This window comes from Lepidochelys olivacea, assembly GCF_965140295.1.
Source record: "Lepidochelys olivacea isolate rLepOli2 genome assembly, chromosome: 1".
NCBI classification, from domain to species: domain Eukaryota; kingdom Metazoa; phylum Chordata; order Testudines; family Cheloniidae; genus Lepidochelys; species Lepidochelys olivacea.
In genome coordinates, this window is record NC_140411.1 from 344,971,870 (window position 1) to 344,999,129 (window position 27,260).

The 27,260-nt window shown below is 46.9% G+C and overlaps 1 long non-coding RNA gene across 1 annotated transcript; it reads right to left on the reverse strand.

Moving 5' to 3' along the window:
• Positions 1-2,659: 2,659 nt before the first annotated feature.
• Positions 2,660-26,698, reverse strand: LOC311522082. Its single transcript, XR_014712052.1, has 3 exons — positions 26,096-26,698; positions 5,122-5,545; positions 2,660-3,902 (listed from the first exon to the last, which is right to left on the reverse strand). It is a non-coding gene; the product is annotated as an uncharacterized lncRNA (long non-coding RNA).
• Positions 26,699-27,260: the final 562 nt, after the last annotated feature.

A 27,260-nucleotide genomic window follows, 5' to 3' on the forward strand; every position in this document is an offset into this window, starting at 1 on the left:
AATACTGTAGTCATTCTCTCTTACTAGGTCTGTGGTCTGAGTTTAGTGTCAGTCACTTAACTCCAGGTCCCAACCCAGGGGTTGCTTCCTTTAATAATTACTACTGCTATTCCCAGGGCCACTCCCCACGTAGCCTCTTCAGGGTTCTCTGTCTGTTCTGTCCTTGAGCAGGGTCTCTCCCAGGCCTCCTCACCTGGAGAGTTTCACAACCTTACCCCCTTCTGATCCCACCCAGGAACTGCCCCGTTCAGGCCCTGCAGCTCTTTTTAACTGGGCCTGCTGCACAGTGATTGTCTGCTTCTCTTCAGCCTCTCTAGGTAGGCCTGGAGGATCCACCTTCACTGCTCCTTTCCTGGGGCAGGGTGTGGTAGGAGTGTGAGGTCTCCAGCAGGAGATAACCTTGATAGAGGCAGTCCTCTTATAGCCCTTTCTTTTCTCATGGTTCTGATATTCCTGGCTCTGGATCCTTATGCCTGTCTAAAACTGTCAAATGGGCTAAACAGATGTTTCCATGCTCATTCAAGGCCACAACTCACCTTAGGCCCAAGTCAACAAGGCACGTGCTTGACTTTAAGCATGCCAGTTATCTTATTGACTTCAGTGGGCTTACTCACATGCTTAACTGATGTCAATGGAACTACTCGCATAAAATAAGTACTTTGAGGAAACAGAGTCTTACTGATTAATGACTAGCCCAGTCAAGGTAAAGATTCTGACATATATGCCATTCTGACTTTGTCGTGATTAATTTTATTTGAGATTCAACACAACAAGCAAACTTCATATTGCTTGAAAATCTCCGTCTCCCAGAAACGTAATATTTGTATAAAAAGAGAGGAGAAAGGAAGCTATATGGTAGCTTGCTACATGATTTTATCCTTGTTCAATTAGTTGGGAACTACTGTTAAAGAGTATTGGAGTATAGTAAATAGCACAGGTACTGTGATACGTTTGGTGACCGGACTTTTATTCATCACTAGATGTGACTATTTAATAACTTTGTTCGCTTTGGGTGAAATTCATCCCCGTACAGTGCAAGGCCCTTGCACCACTTATGCCCCACTTAACCTTTATTTGAGTGCATAAGTGGGACATAGTCTTGGGTTGAGACAGCTTGATTCAAAATGAATGTCCTGCCCCAAATTCTGCCCTTCCAAAATATCTTGCCAGTCCTACCTACTTAGGATAAACCAGGAGTAGCTAAAACATTCAACAAATGTATATGGCATAGATAGTACCAAAAATCATCTCAGGCTTCAAAGACAGAAAACAAGAGTTCACATTAGCCTCTCCACCTGGAAATACTATAACTGGGCGGCTGTAATTCAACATGTTTGGAACAGTTTACATTTTAGGGAAACTCAAAACAACAGGCAAAGCACTGAAGAATTTTTATTCTTTTTATTCTTTTGTGTCTGATTTATGGCAAAGAGATTTTTCTCAGTCAAGAGATCAGACATCATCCTTTTTTTCAGTCAGGAAAAAGACAATTGGGTACCCTTGGTAGCAGGCCAAAGCTCTCATCAACTTCCTATGTGAGCTAGTAGGGTTTCCTCCTTTGAGCCAACTCCCTTAGGTTGGCGGGGGCTGCTGTGGGGATCCATACAGGCAATGTTTGGAGAAGAAAGGATGGTTACTTACCATAGAATCATAGAATATCAGGGTTGGAAGGGACCGCAGGAGGTCATCCAGTCCAACCCCCTGCTCAAAGCAGGACCAATCCCCAATTTTTGCCCTGATCCCTAAATGGCCCCCTCAAGGATTGAACTCACAACCCTGGGTTTAGCAGGCCAATGCTCAAACCACTGAGCTATCCCTCCCCCCCCCCCCAGTAACTGTGGTTCCTGAAGATGATTGCCAGTATGGATTGACACTACGCAGCCTCTTTCCTCTCTATAGTACTTCAGTCTTATAACAGATTTTGTATTTAGTGGAAGGAACAGATTGGTGATTGGGGATGCACTGCCTTTTATTATCCTGAGGGTATATACAATATTATCAGAGGACATAAGCAAGGTGTATATGAAGCTTCAACACACACTGCTACCTAGAAAGTTCTGAGCTTGCACACCCAAGGCACAGCTATATGGAAAAGGCTAGGGAAGACAGCTTCCATGACCACCCTGTGGCCACTATTTAGGCTCTCATTGGAACAGGAAATAGCAAGGGTCTAGCAACATAGGCTGGAAAACACCAAAGGATCGCATGGGTCAGATGGGGTTCCTGGGGTGCAACCGGGACTATGGAATCGCTGAGTCCTCTGCTCCACCAACCTGAGGTGTCCCTCTTCCTCTTACACTGATGCTTTGTCAAGCCACAAACCTCTGGCAGGTACTATACTTACACAGACATCCACAGGCAGGGTCACACCCAACTGAGTTACATGAATGATCTCCCAGATACTCAAGAATTATCAACAGAGAGGCTCCAGCCAATTCCCCCCAGCTCCCCAGCCTTGCATCCCAGAACTGTACTGTCTTGCACTGGTCAGAAGCCTGGCCAGTGTAAGTTCATTACCCAGTCCTCCCCTTCCTCGATGTGGAGAGGACACACACTAGCCTTTGTAAACTGAGCTGAGATTTCCCAAGCACTTCAACCAAAACCCACTGTTTCAGGTGAAATATAAAACAGATTTATTAACTACAGAAAGATTTTAAATGATTATAAATAGCAAGTGTAGAGCTCAAAGTTGGTTAATTAAAAAATAAAAATAAATTTTCAGTCTGAATTCTATAAACTAAACAGGATTTGAATCAAGCAGGGCCTCACCCTGATGGATGGTACAAACACGTCACAGATCCTCAGTTCACAGTCTGGAACTGTCTTCCAGCCTGGGACCACCCTCCCCAGTTCAAAGACTTTGTCCTCCAGACGTTTCTTCCAGGTGTTGAGTTGGAGGGAGGGGGGATGGAGAGAGGCCAACTGATGATGTCACTTCCCCTCTTTTATAGTTTCTTTTAGGTTGCTGGAAAAATCTTTTGCTGTGATGTGGGGACCAGGCAGTTCCCATTGGTCAAGCAGTCTCCACTGTATACGTGCTCTGTGATAGCAGATGCTTTCTTTGATGGGTGTTGATGAGCCATTAACACTGTCTGGCTATCCATGGCTACCCCCTTGTTGTACCTGAAAGGCTAGTTGTGGGTGTTCCCAACCTCACAACATATTTCAGTGACACATACAGCAATACATCATAACTCCATGTACCATGATAGCACCTACAATCCAACAGGATATTAATGTTCAACAGATCAAGACTTTTAAAATGATACCTCGCAAGATATACTTTGTACAAAGCATATCATACTTATATGACAGCGGTGAATGTGGGCATTCCAGGGTGCTGCGTTGAGGTATGGAGTGGCACAACGGGTCTAAGGCCTTGTCTACACTGGCAAGTTTCTGTGCAGTAAAGCATATTTCTGCGCTGTAACTCCCGAGGTGCACACCCTGCCACGCCACTCAGTGCACAGAAAACTACGCCATTGCAGCGCTGAAAAAAACTCACCCTGACGAGAGGTGTAGAGCTTTCTGCACCAGGGCTACAGTGCTGCGGTGCCAGTGGAGAGTCCCTGGTCGATTACAGTGCTGCGATTGGCCTCCAGGAGGTGTCCCACAATGCCTGTTCTCACCTCTCTGGTCATTGGTTTGAACTCTACTGCCCTGCCCTCAGGTGACCAACCGTGAGCTCCACCCCTTAAATTACTTGGGAATTTTGAAAGTCCCCTTCCTGTTTGCTCGGTGATGCGTGCAAGTTCTCAGCACATCTTTCCAGGTGGCCAGGCCTGCTCCACGCACAGGTGATCCCCTGCTTGGAGCAACGCCTAGTTGCTGGACCTCATCAGCATTTGGGGAGAGGAGGCTGTCCAGTTCCAGCTGCGCTCCAGCCGAAGGAATTATGATACCTATCGAGAGATTTCACAATGCATGACAGAAAGGGGCCATGATTGGGACACACTCAGTGATGAGCTGGACCCGGTTCGCACCGGTTCGCTGGAACCGGTTGTTAAATTTAGAAGCCTTTTTAGAACTGGTTGTCCCGTGAAGGACCAGTTCTAAAAGGGCTTCTAAATTTAACAACTGTCCAAAAGTGGCGTCTTAGGCGCCGACTCCGTGGGGGCTCGGGGCTGGAGCCCCCACGGGGGAAATGTGGTGGGTGCAGAGCACCCACCAGCAGCTCCCTGCCCCATGCCCGGCCCCAGCTCGCCTCCACCCCTGCCCCTGAACGCGCCGCCCCACTCGTCCACCCCCCTGGCTTCCCGCAAATCAGCTGTTCGCACGGGAAGCCTGGGAGGGCTGCGAAGCAGGTGGTGGCTTCGCACTCAGGCCCAGGGAGGCGGAGGCGGAGTGGAGGTGAGATGGGCAGGGGGGCGTGAGGAGGGCTGCCTGCGCCGCAGCAGGTAACCCAGGGGAGCGTGCAGGGGAGGCGGAGAAGCAGAGTGGGGCAGCGCGTTCAGGGGCGGAGGCGGAGCGGAGGTGAGCTGGGGCTGGGCACGGGGCGGGGCACGGAGCTGCCGGTGGGGGCTCTGCACCCACCAAATTCTCCCCGTGGGGGCTCCAGCCCCGGAGGCCCCACGGAGGCGCCTTTTGATGTGATCAGTGGGGGGAGCAGCCACTCCACCTGCTCCCCCCCAGCTATGGTCCTCCGCCCCGAGGAGCCAGAGGGACCAGCCAGATGCTTCCTGGGAGCCGCCCCAGGTAAGCACTGCCGGGACTCCCCACCTCACCCCTGGCAGGTCCCTCTGGCTCTTAGGGGTGGGGTGGGCACCCACTATGGTGGTTCATGAGACCCTCCTGCCCTGTTCTGGGGGCAGTCAGGGGACAGGGGAGGGGGGTGGATGGGGCAGGGGTCCCGGGGGGGGCTGTCAAGGAATGTGGGGCGTTGGATGGGGCAGGAGTCCTGAGGGGGTGGGGGCAAGCCACGACCCCCTCGTGGGGTGAGGAGGGAACCGGTTGTTAAGATTTTGGCAGCTCATCACTGGACACACTGCAGTGCAGGGTCAAAGTGAAGGAGCTGCAGAACGCCTACTACAAGGCGTGGGAGGCAAACCGCTGCTCCAGTGCTGTGCCCACGAGCTGCCAGTTCTACAAAGAGTAGGATTCGATACTCAGTGGTGACCCCACCTCCACTGCGAAGGCCACTGTGGATACTTCGGTGGCTCGCGTGCCAGTCGAGAGTGGACCAAGCCAGGAGGAGGAAATCTTGGACGAGGATGTGGAGGGGGACCCAGAGGCAGAGGATGACTTGGAGGTCAGAGATGCAAGCAGCCAGGAGCTCTTCTCTACCCTGGAGGAGGCAAGCCAGTCACAGCAGTTGGATCTTGACGAAGCGCAAACAGGAGAGGAGGTCGCCCCTAAGTGGTTTTGATTTTGGGAATTGCTGAAAGTGAGTTATTGGGGGCAGGAAGGTTGCAGAAAGCAGGGGGACCAGTGCTGCACACCGGCGAGCCGCATAAGGGCCAGGGCAGAAGCTGCAGTCTTATAGAAGACCCTCCCTTGATTCCCTGCTCAGCCTCAGCAGTGAGATATCTTCCATAATGAACACAGCCTGTGGAAAAAGTGGGAAGAGTAATGATTATAAGCCCCTCCCATGTCCCCCCCAGTGCTGGCTCTCCCCAAGAGCCATGTGCCCAGTGTACAGTATGCTCCTGGAACACTGATGTCCCCTGCCCCTGCAGTTACTCACCATTCTGGGGGTCTTACGGCTCATGTGTGCTTGCCTGAGGTCAGCCAGTTACTGACAGGTATGTGAATAGTGGCTGTGTTTTAAATCACTGAATCAGTGGTCTGTGTGTTTCAAACAATACTGCTTCTGTAAAATGTTGCATTTTGGATTCACAGCTATGACCGTGGGAGCCCAGCCCCCCTCTTTGTTATCACCGGCTGAACGGCTGCGCAGAATTAGAAAGCAGCCATGAAGAACTAAAGAGGACTTTCTGCATGATGTCATGATGCACTCCGCAGCCGCAAAACAAGAATTGAAGGAGTGGCAGGACAGCGAGAAGAGGGACCGAAAGGGGAACATGATGCACCAGAACGAAGCCACAGAACAGCTCTTAAAAGTTATGGAGAGCCAAGCGGACAGGAGCTACTAGCACTACAAACCGAGCAGCTCCGCGCCTGCCCTCCCCTGCAGCCACTGTTGCAAAACTCTTTCCCATGTGCCCCCCAGACACGTCCAACACACTCTTATCAATCTCCTGGCTCCAGTCTATACCCACGGCATTCCACTCCTGCTCTGTCACAGTCCAGCCCTGCGGACTCCCAGTACCCATGCACTCAACAACCGTCCCTCTGCAGTTTAGCCCTGTGGAAGTACAGTACTCACTGCACTGTACTCCAAAGGACAAGGTTACATATGATACCTGGACATACACAAATCTTTAACCGTCCCGGGACCCCATCTCCTCCTGGGACCCTCCCTTCCCCCACCCTCCACATTGCTGATGTGTTTTTTGTTTGTCTCTCTCCTCCGGTTGTTGTTTTTTAATAAAATCATTGTTTTGGTTTGAAAGCAATCTTTCTTCCATTAATTGAAAGCAAACAGAGCCCTGCAAAGGAACAGGCAATTTTCTTAAACCTTAATAGTGCATTGTCTGCACCTATCACAATCACCTCCTAGCATTACAAGCACTGCACTCCCAAGTATAGCAGCAAATATTAGTGGCTTTCAGCTTCAAATTGCTGCCTCAAGGCATCCCTGATCCTTATGACACTGTGCTGCGCCCCTCTAATAGCCCTGATCTCTGACTGTTCAAAGTCAGCTTCCAGGCACTGAGCTTCAGTGGTCCAGCCCTGAGTGAAGCTTTCACACTTCCTTTCACAAATATTATGGAGTGTACAGCACACGGCTAGAAGCATAGGAATATTGTCATAAGCCAGGTCCAGCCTCCCATATAGGCAGCGTCAGCAGGCCTTTAAACGGCCAAAAGCACACTCAATAGTCATTCTGCACTTGCTCAGCCTGTTGTTGAACGACTCCTTGCTGCTGTCAAGGTTCCCTGTGTGTGGCTTCATAAGCCATGGCATTAAGGGGTAGGCAGTGTCTCCCACGATCACAATGGGCATTTCAACTTCCCCTACAGTGATCTTCTGGTCCGGGAAGAAAGTCCCTGCTTCCCGCTTCTTGAACAGGCCAGGCATACGTCATGCACCTTTCCGGACCAGCCTATGTTAATGTCCGTGAAACTTCCACGGTGACACACAAGCACCTGGAGAACCATAGAGAAATACCCCTTCCAATTAATGTACTCGGTGGCTAGGTGGTCTGGTGCCAGAATTGGAATGTGCGTGCCATCTATCACCCCTCCACAGTTAGGGAAGCGCATTTGTGCAAAGCCACCCACAATTTCACGTATGTTGCCCAGAGTCATGGTCTTTTGGAGCGGGATGCGATTAATGGCCCTGCACACTTCTGTCAACACGAGTCCAGCACTTGACTTTCCCATTCCAAACTGGTTAGCGACTGATCGGTAGCAGTCTGGAGTAGCCAGCTTCCACAGTGCAATTGCCATGCACTTCTTCAATGACAGGGCAGCTCTCATTCCCATGTCCTTGTGCCGTAGGGCTGGGGCGAGCTCATCACACAGTTCAATGAATGTGGCTTTCCTCATCTGAAAGTTCTGCAGCCACTGCTAGTCATCCCAGACTTGCATGACGATGAGATCCCACACTCAGTGTTTGTTTCCCGAGCCCAAAAGCGGCATTCCACTGTGGTCAGCACCTCCTTGAATGCCACAAGCAATCTCGTGTCGTAGCTACTATGTGTGGCGAGATCAATGTCGCACTCCTCTTGCCTTTGTAATTTAAGGAATAACTCCACTGCCACTCGTGACGTATTAGTAAGAGCAAGTAGCATATTGGTCAACAAAGCGGGATCCATTCCTGTAGACCGAAGAGGCAGAGCGTGCAGTACACAAACGGCTGAAAGATGGCGCCAAATGCAGACGGAAGCACAGGGATTGCTGGGATATGAAGCTGTCAAGGTTCCTTCCCCACTCTGAACTCTAGGGTACCGATGTGGGGACCCGCATGAAAGACCCCCTAAGCTTATTTCTACTATCTTAGGTTACAACTTCCCCAAGGCACAAAGTCTTTGCCCTTGGATTAGGTAAAATGTTGCCACCACCAAATGATTTAACAAAGAACCATAGAAAAGGACCACTTGGAGTTCCTCTTCCCCCAGCTATCCCCCCAAACCCTTACACCCCCTTTCCTGGGGAGGCTTGAGAATAAACAAGATGAGCACAAACCCCTTGGATTTTTAAGACCCAAAAACACAACCAGATTCTTAAAAATCAGAACTTTATTAGAAGAACAAAACAAAGATAAAAGAAACACTCTGTAAGATTAGAATGGAAGATAATCTCACAGCCAGTCAGATTCAAAACACAGAGAATCCCTCCAGGCAAAACCTTAAGTTACAAAAAGACACAAAAACAGGAATACACATTCCCTCCAGCACAGCGAATTTACAAGCCAAAATAAAGAAAACCTAACGCATTTTCTAGCTAGATTACTTACTAACTTTACAGGAGTTGAAGGGCTTGCATCCTTGATCTGTTCCCAGCAAAGATATCACACAGACAGACAGACAAAAGCCTTTCCCCCACTACTCCAGATTTGAAAGTATTTTGTCCCCTCATTGGTCATTTTGGGTCAGGTGCCAGCGAGGTTACCTTAGCTTCTTAACCCTTTACAGGTGAAAGGATTTTGCCTCTGGCCAGGAGGGATTTTATATCATTGTATACAGAAAGGTGGTTACCCTTCCCTTTATATTTATGACAGAAGCAATACATCATGGAGCACTGGGACAAGACCCAGGATGCCCTGTGACCCCCTCTGCCATCCCACAACTTTTAGCAGCAGAACAGGAAGAGATGCTCTGTGGGATAGCTGCTTAGAGTGCACCGCTCCGAATGCCGCTGCAAGTGCCGCAAGTGTGAACACGCTATTGCGCAGGCAGTTGACAGTGTGAACACACAACAGCGGATTCCCTTCAGTGCTCTCTGAGCGGTGCTGTAACTACCAGCGCTGTAACTCTGCCAGTGTAGACATACCCTAAGACTGTGACTGTCTCCAGGATGCAAAAAAGCATGAGAAATACTGGCTGAGTTCTAAAACAACTGCAGGGAAACAGTGCTTCCTCACCATAAACAGTTTCCCTCTTAGATAGTGCTATTGGCTAGATTTCTAGGTTTTCCAAAGTTGGAATTTGCGAAGGCAGTGATGTTTTCCAAGCATTAATTTAAAATACAACTGGGGGGGGGGGCGGTAAAAATGTTTGTTTGGAAATCAGGAAAATAATTAGCAACTATTCAGAATTTTTTTTAACATTCTCATTCCAGCAACAGTAGACCAGACCCAATGTTTTGCTTGTGTTTTTAAAGCATCTAAAGCATAAGCCCAAAATCAGCTTTCTTAATTGTACCACTCTAAGGCACTCATTCTACATTAAGCACAAAAGAACACAAGAGAGTTAATGCACTGGTCTAAGAAGCACACACTTTCCAAACAATGTGATTCTGAGATATTTAACTTCTAGGAAGCATAACTGAGATCTCACCTGTTATGATCAGGAGATGTGACAACGATTGAAATATTATCCATACCATAATTCACAGAATCATAGAAATTAGAGATGTACAATTCCTACTGGGTCAAGTCTACTTCATTCATTCTGGGACCAGGACTGGACTTATCTCTACAGTATATTTTCCAGTGTGTTCTCTCTGTCCAATATAATTTTAAAAATGTCTCAAGCAATGGGCTTCCATTAAATCCCTTTGGAGATTATTTCATCGTCTACTGCTAATTAATATTTATATCACAGTAGTGTCCAAACGCCTCATTTAGCATCATGGCCTCATTGTACTAGACATGCTACCAACACATGCATAATCAGTGCTCTCAAGACAGTCAAACAGAGCTCACTATTAGAAAATTTCCCCTGATATTAAGTCTACATTTTATCTTTCTGAATTCCATCCCTTTATTCTTAGTGCTAGTCTCTTGCACTTTAAACAATTCTTCACCTTTGTGGGGTTTTATCTCCTTCAAATACTTGTAGACAACTATCACATACTCCCGCAATTACTTCTTAGTCAACAAACTAGATGATAACACTCAACAGAGCCTGAACATCTGAAATATTCAGATCAGACTTGATGACAAAGTTAAGCACATGACCAGTCTTGTTGGAGCTCTTCTTATAAAGCTCCCAAAGTCCCTCACTTCCAAGGAGACATGTGCTGGCCTATCTGATAACAGTAATAATAGTTAGCACTTTGAAGAAGAGAAGCATTACACAAACATTAGCTACTTATCTTCACTATCTCCCTGCAAAGTGGGTAATTAAATATTTATGTCCATTTTACAAATGGAGCAAATGAGGCACGATGTGATGTGACTTGTCCAAAGCCATAGAGGGCAACAGTGTCATAGTCAGGGTTAGGACTCAGGAGTTCCTGGCTCCTAGACCCGTGCTCAGATCACAACCCTTTCTCTTTCTCTGTCTCTATTTCTCCTTTTGAGCCAACATCAACCTGCATATTGAAGTCTCCAAGGTTCAGAACCTCAGAAAACTGAGCTGTGACATTCCTTCTCAAACTCATAACTCATTTCAGTGCACAAGTAAGGTATGTCATAGAAAATCTTTAAAATATAAAGACTGAGGCTGGTTCAGGTGTAATAAAGAGCTCTCGCCTTTCAGTGGCTATATATTTCATACAAATGTGTAACTAAGGCACTATAGCAACCGTTGAATTACCTACCCTATTTTACATCTGAGTTGCAGGACAGAGCATCCTCTTTGGGTAATTCACAACAGATAATCATAACATACACATGTACTTTGTTTTTAAAGAGAAAAGCGTTTAAAGCGATTAATTGTGAAGGGGGATATTCTGTCTTTGTGGTATGCAGTGAACTGAGCTGCACTGACTCATGCGTGTATTGGAAGGAGAACAGACAATACTAATATTTTTGGCTTCTTTTGTCTTGCCTTTGCAGTACAGTTGGGAATATCTCACCTGCTTCTTTAAAAAGACACTGCAGAGAGATTTTCATTTCCTCAGTGGAGTTTGTGGCCGCTTGAATACTCTAAATGCTAACGTCCACTTTCTTACCCCACATCATTCCCTCCTTTGTATGCAGCCCCACTGGTTTGTGGATGGAAAGTCTGTGAAAGAGGGCTGTTACTGGCATTCGTTTTTAATATTATGTTTTGAAAAGGCCACCAGTTTGAAATTGGTTTGAACACTGCTTTCAGTGTGTACACACATATGAAGAAAGGGGATTGAATTTAGGGGCATTTTCAACCTCACCAGAGCCCCTGTGATTGCCAGTGAGATCTTTCAGTGATTTAGGACTTTAACAATCTCTGAATCTGCAATGTGTAGTGTGTGGGACATAAGCCTGCACTTAAATGATTTACTGATTCAGTTCAGATTGCTGGACAGGGCCTACATGAGCTAATGCAGCTTATCATGTTATGAGAATGGAGGTGCAACCAGTTCCTGTCTGTAGCAGGGCAGTCACCCCGCTCCGGCCCTGAAAGGGTTAAAGCCGGCCCTTGGAGAGGGCTGGGGCTGAGAGAAAAGCCTAGGCTGATTGGGAAGGCAGCCACAGCTGGGGCCATGCCCCAATCAGGCCACAGCTGGCCCTATAAAAGGGCTGTGAGCCAGGCACTCAAGAGTCTCTCTCTAGCTGTAGAGAGAGAAGGATCTGGCTGTCTGGGAGCTGAGTGGGGGCACTGAGAGTGGAGCAGGGCTGGGGGAAGGCCAGAGGAGCTCCAGCCTGGAAAACCCCCAGGCTGCAGGCCTTGCTAAAGGCCAGGAAAGGTATTGGGGTTACAGAGGGGTAGCCTGGGAATAGGCAGAGGCAGCTGGTCCAATCCCCCTTGCTGATGATGAGTGGTTTACAGACTGCAGTCTGCCCCAGTGTGTGGGGTCTTAGATGATGACTGGCAGTAGCCATGGAGGCAAGGTGGGGATAGAGGGTAGGGGGTTCCCTGGGGAGGGGAGACCCAGAAACTGTGGGGGTACTGCAGAGGGCAGAACCCTGAGGTAAGGGGTACTGGAGTCTGGGAGGGACATGGGGGGCCAGTGGCAGGCAAGACACTAGCCTGCAGAGGGTGTTATGGGCTGCAAGAGCTAATTCCCAGGATGACAAGCAGGAGGTGCTGCACTGGTGAGTCATTGCCTTGCTACAAGGTGGTGGAGAATGTGGGCATAGGCAGTCTGCCCCCGATACAAGGGGTAAGGCAAGGACTGGGACTATGGCCGAGCGGGGAAGGACTAGGACTACTGCTTGAAAGAGGAGGGGACAATGGACCCACCATATACTGAGATTTTCTTTGCAGAAGGCTCTTGTGCCATCCTTGGCTGGTCTCTGGTGCCAGGGCCCTGAGAGAAGGGGACTGATGGAACACAGGAGAGACAGGAGACCTTGCTCCATGTGGTCTGGGAGAACCAGAAGAAACAGTGGGAGGTATGGTGGGCCTTGCAGGCACAGTTGGGGAAATTAGCGGAGGAGCAGCAGGCCCTGGTGAAACTCCTGCAGAGGGAGTTCCAAAAAGACTCCCAAGACTGGTGGGAGAAGCCCAGTGCTGGGGCCAGGAGGCCTGGGGCAGAGCGCAGGGCTTGTTACACCTATGGGCGGCGCAGAAATGTAAGGGTGAATTGTCCCTACTGGGATGGGGGCAGGGAGCCTCATCCGGGATGGGACAAGCCCCTATGAGAGGCCACCTGGCAAGGGAAGTCAGGAGGCAAAGAAGGTGTTGGGCCTGTGGGCGGTGGGGGCACCTATGGAGGGAGTGCCCTGCCTCAAGGAGCACGGCCCACAGCAGCCCAGGGAGGGCTGGCTCTGAGAAGGACCAACAGAAGAAGCCTGGACCCAAAGCAGCAAAGGGGTGGCGAGCCTGCTTTGGCTGCCATGAATGGGGCCACATAAAGAGGGACTGCCCCCTTGGAAGAGAGCAAACTCAGGTGGAGGGGCCTGAGGACCCAAACGGGTCAAGGCCTGGCCAGGTAGCTGCTGCGGAGATGGCAGCAGACCTGCCTGAGAGCCACCCACAGGGGATGGTGGAAAAAGACTGGGACAGAGTGGGCCCAGCAAGAGGCCAGGACCCAGGTTGTTGTGGAGCAGGTCGCAGTAGGCACCCAGACCCTGAAGGAAGAGGGCCCAGGGGAGTCTGGCCTGTGTGAGCGGCTAGAGGCAGCAGAGCAGGTGTGCTGTGAGGCCAAAGTGAGAGCCCTGGACCTTGCTAAAGAGTGTGTGACTGTTGTAGATGAGGAGACCTGCTTGCGTAAGCAGCTGGAAGAGTCGGAAAAGAAGCGAGTGGCTCTGGAGGCACATGGGTGACTGGTCCAGGCTGGGAGACCCCCCCTACCCCTGGGGGGAGGTGGTCTTGGGGGGGGGGGGTTGTGGGCGGTCACCCCACCCTGGCCTGGAAAGGGTTAAAGCCAGCCCTTGGAGAGGGCTGGGGCTGAGAAAAGCCTAGACTGATTGGGAAGGCAGCCACAGCTGGGGCCATGCCCCAATTAGGCCACAGCTGGCCCTATAAAAGGGCCGTGAGCCAGGAGCTCAAGAATCTCTCTCTAGCTGTAGAGAGAGAAGGACCTGGCTGCCTGGGAGCTGAGCAGGGTGCTGAGAGTGGAGCAGGGCTGGGGGAAGGCCAGAGGAGCTGGGGAGCTCCAGCCTGGAAAACCCCCAGGCTGCAGGCCTTGCTAAAGGCCAGGAAAGGTACTGGGGTTACAGAGGGGTAGCCTGGGAATAGGCAGAGGCAGCTGGTCCAATCCCCCTTGCTGATGATGACTGGTTTACAGACTGCAGTCTGCCCCAGTGAGCAGGGGGTTAGATGACTGGCAGTAGCTATTGAGGCAAGGTGGGGATAGAGGGTAGGGGGTTCCCTGGGGAGGGGAAACCCAGAAACTGTGGGGGTACTGCAGAGGGCACTAGGGTCTGGGAGGGACACAAGGGGGGCAGTGACAGGCAAGACACTGGCCTGCTAGAGTGCACTATGGGCTGGAAGAGCTAATTCTCAGGAGAATCAGCAGGAGCGCTGCGCCAGTGAGTCGTCACCTCGCTACACTTTCTATCTCGGAGCTAAGGAGGAGGGGTAAAAGAGGCATTGCCATGTGACCTGTTCTCTCTCCTCCTCTGTGTGCAAATACCATGAGGTCCCAGCCACAGAGAATGGATTGTAGGTATTATATCCTTAACTCTTTTGTAACCAAGCTTCCTGTTGTGTTACCTGATGGTTACTCATTTTCTGTGTAATCTACTTTTATTTTGCATTGTCTCCTGTACTGTGTTAGGGAATTCATGCTGGGTGCCTTACAGTGTCATCAAAGAGGAATATAAAAATAGCATCTTTCCTCTGTGACTGAGGCCTCTTGAAGGCACATTTCCAAACTGCACTCATTCTATGCAAATGGGCCTGCTCCTCCTATTTGAGTTGAAGCCCCATTTCCTAAGGGGGGCTGGGGGCGGGTGGACTTTCTCTTACATTTAAGACAAGCCAAGGATTTTGCAGAGGGAATCTAGTTAGGCAGAAAATAGTTACCAAAATCACACAACAGTACTTGAGTAGGGGAATACTCTACTTTTATGAACAGTGCCATAGGATCTTTAGTTACAAGACTTCGCTTTTACTTATCTGAAAGATTGTACCTCTAACACAGCTCCACCAAACATCCTTGGCTCAGTCCTTTCTTGGAGGGAAGAATGCTGTGTAATGAATCACCTGCCTAGATTTTCCATGAAGGTCTCCAGTCCAACTTCTGACCAGCTCTGCAGCTCTTGACATCTAGCTGGATCAGAGCCCGAGATGAAGTGGCTGTAGGCTATGGGTTTGTTTGTATTCCTAATGGTTTTGTCACTACTTGGCACACTAATTTCATTTATTTTCACATCCACATTCACACATTTTCATGAGGAAACTCAAAACACACACAAGATAAGCAAGTTTATAATTAAGGCCAAAATGCTTGTATAAGGACAGACACAAACAACTGTCAAATCCCCTAGCTCTCAGTGGATTTCAAGCATATTTAAGAAAAACAAGATTCTGGGTTTCAGAGTGGTAGCCGTGTTAGTCTGTATCCGCAAAAACAACAAGGAGTCCTTGTGGTACCTTAGACCAAAAAATTTATTTGGGCATAAGCTTTTGTGGGCTAGAACCCACTTTATCAGATGCATGGAGTGAAAACACAGGAGCACGTATAAATACATGAAAGGATGGGGGTTGCTTCACCAAGTGTGAGGTCAATCTAATGAGATAAATCAATTAACAGCAGGATACCAAGGGAGGAAAAATCTCTTTTGGAGTGGCCCCTTATAGACAGTTCACAAGAAGGTGTGAGTAACGGTAGGGAGAAACTAGTATTGGGGAAATGAGGTTTCGGTTTTGTAATGACCCAACCACACCCGGTCTCTATTCAGGCCTAATCTGATGTGCAGTATGTTCAGCTCACCAGCAGAGGGCATGTTTTGCTATCACTCTGGCCATCACCACCAGATCCATCCCCTGCCTGAGAGACCGGTGAGTGAGTTGGTTAGACAAACCAGGGATGGTCTAGATAATATTTAATCTAGCCATGAGTGCAGGGGACTGGACTAGATGACCTCTCGAGGTCCCTGCTAGTCCCATGACTCTTATGTTCACAGCACTCTCACCGAGAAGTTAGATAAAAACATACAATACTCTTTCTGGAAGGTTGCAATGTAACACTATATTTTAGAATCCACAACCCTCACATACAAGAACCTAAAACAGAGCAAGACAAAGCTGGCTACTCCCTAAGATCGAGAAGCACAACTCACTCCTACCTTACTCCAAGCTGGTTCTTTGCAGACTAACTACTGAAGATTTAGATTGCACACTTCCCAACAGAGCCCCTGAGCCTGTGAGCAGGACCAGGAAATCTTACTCTTAAAGTGATAGCTTGTAATTTTCACAGGTTTTTTTTTTTTATACACTACTCTTCCCCATGTCCTGACATGAATAGGTCCACCATGGAGGAAGGACTGGGACTACTGCAGAGCCACTGCATGAGTTTTCCCATTTAACTCCACACACTTCATATTGAGAGCTCTCAGGTTTTATTTGGGATCACTAAGAACTTCTGGGACAGACTTGTTAGTCAGACTTTAATTTGAGGCAGTGTCTCTTGTTCTGGGATTGGTAATACATTATTATAAATGTTTCAAAAGACTTTTTACTGTTCATAGTAATTGAATAAAATAAACAGTTTTCAGTCAGGAATTTAGATTAGATAAATTTTAAATCAGTGGTGCTACACACTCAAACTTTGTAACAGAATTACCGAGGAAGCTCTAGAAGCTTGTATCTAACGTGCACCCGTTGGCATGGTACTGCTGAGCTGTTTTGTTTTGATATAGTAAAAAATGCTGAGGACCCTCTGCCAGAAAATCAGGCCTCTTTAAGATATCTCACATTAGGCCCCCCAAAGTCACTCATCACTTTTCAAAAACTTGGTCAATATTCTTTAGCCTTCAAGGAAGCGGAGTCAATTTTTTGTTTGCAATTGGCTTTTGTTGCTGCACTCTGACTCATTTTCCTAAAATAAAGTTAAAATATACATTCTGTGTGTTAACTTAATCTAGTCAGGCATCTTTGTGGCCTAACTGGCCAGGCCTATTTCTCCAACTGGTCATTTTAAGGAGATGTCTGTTTCTTTTGCCTTGCCTCTTGCCCCAAGTTGTCTCCCTTTTCCATTCCAGAGGCATCTGGGGGTATGTCTTCACTGCAATAAAATGCCCATGTCTGGCCTGTGTCACCTGACTTGGGTTTGCAGGGCTTGCGCTGTGGGGCTATAAAAGTGCAGTGTAGACATTTGGGCTGGAGCCCAGCCATGGGTGTTTTATTGCAATACGGATGTACCCTAGAACATCCTAAACACCTTCCCTCCACTATTCATAGTATAAAACACCTCCCTCTTTGTATCTCTCAGGCTTGGACGGAGCCATCTCTCTTCCATCTATCGCCTCTGTGTCATCAGAACAAACAGACTTCTAAAACAACTGCTAGAAAAATCTATTAAAGATTGCCAAACCCAGTAGACACTTACTTAACTACACGGGACTTCAAAGAAAGCCTCCAGGTACTTACACCTGATATATCCTGTGGTCTGGGTAATACGTGAGCTAAAATGATGAAAATCACTACTGTGTAAATCTGGACATCTGTCTGAGAACTGTCTAAACTCATTCTCTATGACAGATGTTTCTATGAGATATGGTCAGAGGAGCTATCATCCTAGTCCAGAAATATGTTGATGATCTCAATTCAAAAAGCTACAGAGGTATCAGGGTTAACAGCAAAATCAATAAATTATTCTGTAGATTCAACAGAAAAGTACTACACTACCTAACAATACACCCGCCACAATACATAAGAGTCATACTGAATCCCTTCCCAAAATACAAACCACAGAGCACACATTTACAGCGCAGTTGCTTATCAATAAACATACAGACAACAACAAAATGAGGAAAGATATTTGCGTTTTTTGTAGACTTAAAAAAACCCTTGTGATTTACTCTAGCAATTTAGGCTCAACTTTCAACTGCAGCCAAATGGAACTGTTGGCAAGGCATGTGACATAATTTAAATCTATGCACCAATCAATCAGCTGCAGGATAAAAATAAACATGCAAACGCATGTCTTCAAAGAATAAAGAGAGGGGTAAAAGAAGGAGGCAGATTCACTTCCAACTTGTTCCAACACCTACAGCAGTGACCTACCTGTTCTTCTCTAACAGTTCTCTAATCCATTCAACTCCTCAGAATGAAAGAAAGAAAGTTTGACATGGATCACAAAATATTAAGAAATGTGGGGCCAGAAGCTTAGCGGGTGAAAACTGACATCAGATAGCTTCACTGACATATCCTGAGATACAGCAGCAAAGGTTCTGGTCCAGCAGGGAAGTATTCACCAGTTTATGAGGCTCCTTCACCTACTTACACACCAGCAAAAATATTTTTAAAAGCCTTTAGCTCAGTCTGGCGCCATGAGCTATGACTTTAAATTATTGTAAAACATAACAGGAAGCAAAACATATGACATAATTAAATCCATGTACAAATCCATTTACTGCAGGATAAAAACAAACAACATTAGGGTTGCCAACCCTCCAGGATTGGCCTGGAGTCTCCAGGAATTAAAAGATCAATCTTTAATTAAAGATTATGTCATGTAATGAAATCTCCAGGAATACATCCAAACCAAACTGGCAACCCTACAACATGCAAACAGATGCTTTCAAAATAAAAAAGAAGAGTAAGACTGGAATTAAACCTTCAATCTGTTCAAAATTATTTAATTACCAAATTAAAAGTGATATTTCAGTGTTACTCAATCCATCCCAAACACACCAATAAATAAGAAAAGGAGTACTTGTGGCACCTTAGAGACTAACCAATTTATTAGAGCATAAGCTTTCGTGAGCTACAGCTCACTTCATCAGATGCATATCGTGGAAACTGCAGCAGACTTTATATACTGCTGATGTTATTAGGCCCTGTGATGGTGTCCCCTGAATAGATATGTGGGCACAATTGGCAACGGGCTTTGTTGCAAGGACAATCACATACCACACAACAGAACCACTAACCCAGGAACTTATCCTTGCAACAAAGCCCGTTGCCAATTGTGCCCACATATCTATTCAGGGGACACCATCACAGGGCCTAATAACATCAGCCACACTATCAGAGGCTCGTTCACCTGCACATCCACCAATGTGATATATGCCATCATGTGCCAGCAATGCCCCTCTGCCATGTACATTGGTCAAACTGGACAGTCTCTACGTAAAAGAATAAATGGACACAAATCAGATATCAAGAATTATAACATTCATAAACCAGTCGGAGAACACTTCAATCTCTCTGGTCACGCAATCACAGACATGAAGGTCGCTATCTTAAAACAAAAAAACTTCAAATCCAGACTCCAGCGAGAAACTGCTGAATTGGAATTCATTTGCAAATTGGATACTATTAATTTAGGCTTAAATAGAGACTGGGAGTGGCTAAGTCATTATGCAAGGTAGCCTGTTTCCTCTTGTTTTTTCCTACCCCCCCCCCCCAGATGTTCTGGTTTAACTTGGATTTAAACTTGAAGAGTGGTCAGTTTGGATGAGCTATTACCAGCAGGAGAGTGAGTTTGTGTGTGTATGGGGGTGGGGGGGATGTGAGAAAACCTGGATTTGTGCAGGAAATAGCCCAAGTTGATTGTCATGCACATTGTGTAAAGAGTTGTCACTTTGGATGGGCTATCACCAGCAGGAGAGTGAATTTGTGTGTGGGGGGTGGAGGGTGAGAAAACCTGGATTTGTGCTGGAAATGGCCCACCTGATGATCACTTTAGATAAGCTATTACCAGCAGGACAGTGGGGCAGGAGGAGGTATTGTTTCATATTCTCTGTGTATATATAAAGTCTGCTGCAGTTTCCACGATATGCATCTGATGAAGTGAGCTGTAGCTCACGAAAGCTTATGCTCTAATAAATTGGTTAGTCTCTAAGGTGCCACAAGTACTCCTTTTCTTTTTGCGAATACAGACTAACACGGCTGTTACTCTGACACCAATAAATAAATCTGAGATAAATTATCTACTGTACTCAGATGACCTTGTTCTACTGGTGCCCAAACAGCACAGAAAAATCTAAACCTTCTTTCTCTGTTCATGTTTATTGAAATAAAAACTTCCAAACAAAACCCACAAATTACTGTCACAATCAGAATCACAGATTATCAAAGAAACCAGCCAAATTCTCCCCACTCTAGACTTTTTGTCCTGAAAACAAGAAGATCAATCTGATATCATAGGCCTTCATGCCACCCACCATTCCACCAAACTCATTCTTTTTTCTCCACTATTGCCAGTGACCAAATAACCACACCAATAACGTAAACCAGAGTTTCAAGGGTGTTGTTCAGTGTCTGAAGACAAGCTGACCAGCAGCTCTGCCATAAGTAGTATAAAACCAGTGTTAACAACTGCCAGAGTCTCAAATAAAAAAAATATGGCAAATATCGGTCCTTCGTGATCGAGGCACGATGCTGAGTCCTCTAGTGTCTAAAAAAGTTCAGAAGCCAGTACATAAGTCTGGCCACACAACAGCAGGACTCACTGTTTTGAAGCCAACAAATCCCAAATGTGGATGCTAAAGAAACAGAATAAAAAAAGGTGCTCTGTTGTCTCCTCTGAACCAGAGCATGCTTCCTGGGGACACTCTTCATATACTATATGCTTCCCCCACAGGTTACCTCTAGCATCTTAAGAAGTGGGCTTTTTACGCACTAATGCTTATGCCCAAATAAATCTGTTAGTCTTTAGGATGCCACCGGACTCCTTGTTGTTTTTGTGGATACAGACGAACACGGCTACCCCTCTGATACATAAAATATCCACCACCATATATCCCTGTTCTGGAAGGGAACTCTTTTATTTTGAAAATATAATAATGCCCCACTGAGACAATCTTCTGGGCAATTCAGTCGTGCTAAATGGTGTTCTGAAAATGTTCCTTAAGCACCCTCTGGTACAGCACTCTCCTAAACTGTAAGCCACCGCGCTGGAATGCTGTTGCCTGACTTTGCCAATGGCAAATACATCTTAAAGCAAGTTGCATGTAAGTGGGCTATTGCAGGAGAAAATACCATTTTGGGAGCTGCATCCCCTTTTTCCCACCAATTACTCCATTTATTCCCCTGTGACAGTTCCCAATTACACTGGAAATTAATGGCCATACCCTGCCCCCAGCAGCGCAAACCCTATAGAATGTATAAAACCATGCCCAACCTCCCTTCTTTAGCTGGCAGGTAGTCTATGCTTCCCTTCATTAGGTTATATTTATTCCTTCAGAGCATCTGAAACAATAACCAACAATTTTCCAGGGGGAGGATACACATAAGTCACATAAATGCAAAGGGGTAACAGGAATGTTTTAATGAACCATATCTTCCGCCGCATCACCTCACCCTGGCAGGAGGCAAAGTGCTTCTCCCAGTTCAACTCAGCTACTGACTCACCACTGAAGGTGAGTCTCAAAATATCTCTATGGTCCCAGGAGGGCTCATCACAATCTGCAACGAATCTGGAAGAACAAAAGAGCAACCCCTAATCCCCATACCCAAAGCATTGCTCTTCTACATGTTAATTGCAGTTTCGGCTGCAGCTGGTTAATTGTCAAAAAATATAATCCTAGAATCTGTCCTGTCCACCAGCACTGTGACATCATCGGCATGGGCAAAAATGGCCACTGACAGAGTGAAATTCTTCTCCCCCTTAATCCACCTACTGTATTTAAGCCCTGAAATTCCCTGTTACCAAACACTCTCTACAGCAAAGGGTGCAAAGAAAAACAATATAATCGTGGACTCAAAGGACAACCTTGCTGTACCCTAGAAAGCATCTGTATAGCCCCCCTTTTCCCCATCATTCGCTAAAGGGATTCATAGGGTATGAACATACAAGAGCCGTAGCCAGTTAATAAGCTGTAAGGGAATGCCATATTGAGGAAGGACCAACCATAATTAAGGCAGGTTCACTCTATCAAAAGCTTTCGCCTGATCTAAGGCCAAAACATAACCCTGTCATTCTCCCCATTGCCCAGTTTCAAATACTTCTCGCAAACTACACAAAGTACCTACCACTATATGACCTTTAAGTGCCTTAGACTGACTGGGATACAGTCATTTCCTTGCTATTTTCCCCAATCTCTTGGCTACAATAGAAGTCAAAATTTTGTAATTCGTGTTCAAAGGGAAATAGGCGTCTAGTTCCTGATATTTTCCAAATATCCTTTTTTTTTTGCCAAAAAAATCAAAAGGGCTTCATAAAAGAGGCCAATGTGCTTCTAGTCAAGCCATTTCTTCTGGAGGAATTTTGCACCACTGTGCGTGCGCAGAATTCATGTTCCCCATAGATTTCTTTGCTTCTCTGACAGGGAAGCAAAGGGAAGCTGCAAGAGCACTCACACACCCCTCCCTAGCAGCTCAGGTACATAATTTCAGGCACCTGGAGCAGCCAGTGGAGACATAAATCACCGCGGGCCTGGGGACACCTCAGCCAGTGGCTCCTACCCTGTGCCAGGATCAGCTGCTAGTCCCAGCTGGGCTGGAGGTGGGAGAAGACGGGACTTCCTCTTCCCCTGCAAGGAGTGGCTGGGGCTGTGTCAGACTCACCCCCAGAAACCTCCCCCAGCTGTAGGAAGCTCAGCATCCTCCCCTGCTTCCTGCCCCCATCGCTCCTCGGCTGCGGGGGAAGGGGTCACTGTATGGGAAGCTGCTCCCCCATCCACCCAACCCCCATGCATCCAGAGCTCCCATACCCAGACACCCCCGCCAAACCTCACCCTGTACACCCAGAACCCCCCTAGCACTCCATACCCCAACCCCACCCCACTGAACCTCAAACCCTGCATCTGGAGGCCCCCTGCATCCAGACCCCCTGCCTCCGGGCTCCCACCCCTGCACACAGACCACCCCCCACTGAGCTCCCTGCACTCATACCCCCACCCTGATGAGCTCCACCCCCCTGCACCACCCTGAGCACCCATATCCAGCTCCCCACGCCACTGGCCCCGAACTAGCTGTAACCAGACCCCACCTCATCAAGCCCCACCCCCACCAGACCCCCCGCACTGAGACCTAACCATCTTCACCTGGAAATCCCTGCAGTGTCCCATTGCCCCTGCACCTGGAACCCTCCCCAACAAGTCTCTGTGCATCCAGATCCTGCCCACACCTAGACCCCCCCACTGAGCTGCCTGCATACAGACTGTCCCACACAGAACCCTCTCCCCCCACACCGAGCCCCTTCACACTTAGATCCTACCTGGTTGAGTCTGCCTGTCCACACCTGGTGCCCCTGGCTCAGAGGAGCAGGGCCCCAGGGTGTTTCTGGGGCAAGCCCAGGTCTTGTGCTGTGTCAGGGTTTGGTGCAGCCTCACCGCTGCATCCTTGTCTGGGGTGTAGCAGGGCCCTTCAGGGTGATCTCCTACCTCCATGCAGCCAATGCCATGCTGGAGCCTCCGCATTTATTTATTGACAAATAAAACGTTCAGAATTTTGCAGAATTTTAAAATATTGTATGCCATAATTTTTAATTTTTTGGCACAGAATTTTTAATTTTTTGGTGCAGAATGCCCTCAAGAGTAATCCATCACTGAAAACACATGAGAGTACCATAGAGTGGGAGACCTATAAACCTCTCATAAAATTCTGTTGTCAAATAATCGACTCCTGGGGAAGTTCCCTTCTGCAGTAACTAGATATCTGCATGTACTTCCATTTCTTCTATTGGCCTCACAAATGAGTCCTGTTCCTTATTTGCCAATGTTGGAAAATCTGTGATACTATCCAAAAACTGCTGCTGCTGGAAAGGCAGAATGATTTGTTCCCAAAAGATCTCACTGTAATATTCCTGAACTATCCTCACCATGCCAGCAGGGTCCCTGTGGACATGCCCAGCACTAGGATCCCATAACACCATCATATCCTGTTGCAGTCTCTTCCTCACATCCTGCAAATACATTACAGCAGGCTGCCCCACCTTTTGTCCTGAAGTCCTTTGCAAATTTATCTTATTCCAGCTATCTCCTTCAGTACTGAACCACTTCCTTCTTAATTTTCTCTAAGACGCTTGTATCTATGTGTTCCCCAGCTTGCAGTCGACTATGAAGATTTCTCAGATGGCTCTGCAATACTAAATAATGCTTATAATCAGATGTATACAGATGTCATGAAAAGGAATGTAGGGAGGTCACCAGGTTCCTCTCAGTCAGTTCCCACCATTCTGTCTGGGATGAACAAAACTCATGAACTGTCTCTTGTTCCATAAAGATGCCTTTGACCTTTCCACATGCCACTGCGTTATTAAATAAACACGTATTTAGTTTCCTGTAACCATGGCCAAAGTTCACTGTTTTGTACTCCCTGAGTTTAACTCGGACCAAGACAGAGATAAGAAAACTCTAGAGGCTGCATTCTGAAGCATCCGCTCACTGAGATCAGTTTCCCAAACACCCTGTCCAATCAACCAACCATTTCCCCTCCAAAAAATATGAATGCCCCCTTCTTCCTTAAATTAGGATGCCCCAAAACATCACTCTCAGTGGAATCACACACTGATTGTAAGTTTCCACAGCTCATAATTCTTTGAGTTGCTTTGCTCTGTCAGCCACTGCAGCTAAATGACTAAAATCCCCCATTAAAAACAACTGTCGAGCCATTAATGAAAAAGGAGCAACCTCTATAAAAAAGATCTTTCCTCAGCTTCTGACGCTGTGGGCCACAGATGTGATACAATGATGCTTCACACTCAAATAACTGAAATCCACTAATAACCCTCTCCTGGCTGTAATTCTACCACCTTCTGCACCGATGCCACATAAGTATAAAACTACCCCTACTCCATGAGCTCAATGGACCAAAAAAGATGGGCTTCTCCTCCAGTTCCTCTGAGCTACAAAATGTCACACGTAGAACATTGTCTCATTTCCTGGATATCCACTAGAACCAAATCCTGCCCATCCAAAAACTGAAAGATCATCTGCCCCTGGCGCACACTCAGGATGGAGCACATGTTCTAAATTGCAATTTTCAGTATCATCTAAACAAAGGTTCACAGCTACTTGTGGCTCCCATCCAGTTGACTGCCTTGTTGTTGCTATTAAACCATCTGACTTACCTTCCTCTCTTGTTCTTTTTTGTTTACCCACTTTTTCCTTGCTGACTCATTCATTTCTGACAAACTGGGAGACTTCCTGTGTCCCCAGATCTTGATCCCATTTCTGATAGTTCTTTTTGAAGTAGCTGAGACCCAATAGCTCATGGGTCCCTTTCCCTCAATGAATGCATGTTTGACGCACCCACAGACTCCTCTCTCTTCTCTTCCTCATCCACAATAGCACCTAATACAGGAAACCTGTCATGTGTTGGAACTGAGAAAATGCTGTGTAGTTTGGACAGTTGTAGGGCACTCTCAGTCACTATAAGCCCAGCTGTCTCCCTGGATCCTCTCTTTCCATGTGCGATTTCAATAAACTCTTCTATTTCTGAAGTTAAGCACATCAAATCCTATTTCCCAGCTGTAGGGTCTGCCAGACCGATAGCCTGCTAATCCCTCTATGGTGGCTAGGATTCCTGCATAACAAATTTTGCCTGTGGATTTTCCTTCCCCAGTTTCTCTTATTCTCTCCCCACTCCATCTCTGATTGTGTCCCCCACTTTACTAGTGCTCATGTCCCATCTCTACTGTCCTGGCTCTCAGTGGTTCCTACTCCCTTACCTTGACCCCTTCCCAATCTTGTATCAGTAAAGTACAAGGTCAGTCCTTCCTCCAAAAGTAGGGAGGCCCTGCCACTCAAAATGGGGCTGTCAAGGTTCCTCCCCCACTCTGAACTCTAGGGTACAGATGTGGGGACCTGCATGAAAAACCTCCTAAGCTTATCTTTACCAGCTTAGGTCAAAACTTCCCCAAGGTACCAAATATTCCACCCGTTGTCCTTGGACTGGCCGCTACCACCACCAAACAAATACTGGTTACTGGGGAAGAGCTGTTTGGACACATCTTTCCCCCCAAAATACTTCCCAAAACCTTGCACCCCACTTCCTGGACAAGGTTTGGTAAAAAGCCTCACCAATTTGCCTAGGTGACTACAGACCCAGACCCTTGGATCTTAAGAACAATGAACAATCCTCCCAACACTTGCACCCCCCCTTTCCTGGGAAATGTTGGATAAAAAGCCTCACCAATTTGCATAGGTGACCACAGACCCAAATCCTTGGATCTGAGAACAATGAAAAAGCATTCAGTTTTCTTACAAGAAGACTTTTAATAAAAATAGAAGTAAATAGAAATAAAGAAATCCCCCCTGTAAAATCAGGATGGTAGATATCTTACAGGGTAATTAGATTCAAAAACATAGAGAACCCCTCTAGGCAAAACCTTAAGTTACAAAAAAGATACACAGACAGAAATAGTTATTCTATTCAGCACAATTCTTTTCTCAGCCATTTAAAGAAATCATAATCTAACACATACCTAGCTAGATTACTTACTAAAAGTTCTAAGACTCCATTCCTGGTCTATCCCCCGACAAAGACCAGCATATAGACAGACACACAGACCCTTTGTTTCTCTCCCTCCTCCCAGCTTTTGAAAGTATCTTGTCTCCTCATTGGTCATTTTGATCAGGTGCCAGCGAGGTTACCTTTAGCTTCTTAACCCTTTACAGGTGAGAGGAGCTTTCCCCTGGCCAGGAGGGATTTCAAAGGGGTTTACCCTTCCCTTTATATTTATGACAGGGGCTTTCACCAATTCTTGCAGAGTTGTTTGGCATCCTTTGATCCCCTGGCAAAGAAGGGTCCTTGTGAGGCTAGGAATGATGTTTTTCTCAATTGTGCCATGCCTTTAGGCACTGCCTGTAAACAGGTCCACTTTTCCCACACATGTTGCATCGAATGAAATCCCAGCAACCCTCAGTCTTGGGTGCATTGGAGCAGCAGAGCATGCACTTCCTTACCACAGCCCACACTAAAATGTTCTGTCGGGTCACATGAAAAACATGTGCATGGCTTCCAGGGATACCTACAGCAGGGGTAGTCAATAGGCAGACCGTGAGCCAAATCCGGACCACCAGATGCTTTTGAACTGACCCCGAAATCTTTTTATTTACTTATTATTTATCATTATTATTATTATTATTTTTGTATTATTTTCTCTGGAGTCTGGACATTGACTATACTTTGACCAATACATTTGGACCTTGACAAAAAACAATTGACTACCCCTGACCTACAGTAGCTCTGCTCAGAACCAATGTAAAATATATGAAGGAACTGTTGCATTGTGTTATTTACTTGGATAAGTTCAATGGTGCCTTTAAATTCGCCATTCCAAACCCTAAATCAAACATAAAATTTTACTGGGGCATCACAGAAACAAGGCTCATAACATCAGCTGATAGCGCCACAAGATCCACCAGTCAGTGCACAGTAACTTCTGCATATGTCTCCACCATCACGTCCAAAGAAGTTACTCAAGGAATAAAGCCTCCTTCAGCCCCACCATCTGAGGCTGCAGCTATCTCGGTTGGAAAAGGAAGCAAGAATGAATTATCACTCTCTCTGTCCCGCACATACTCCTCACTGTGGTATCTACTTGAAATATATTGCAGCACATTTGGACAATAAGAGTCAGTGTAGGAAGGAAGGTCTAGTGGAT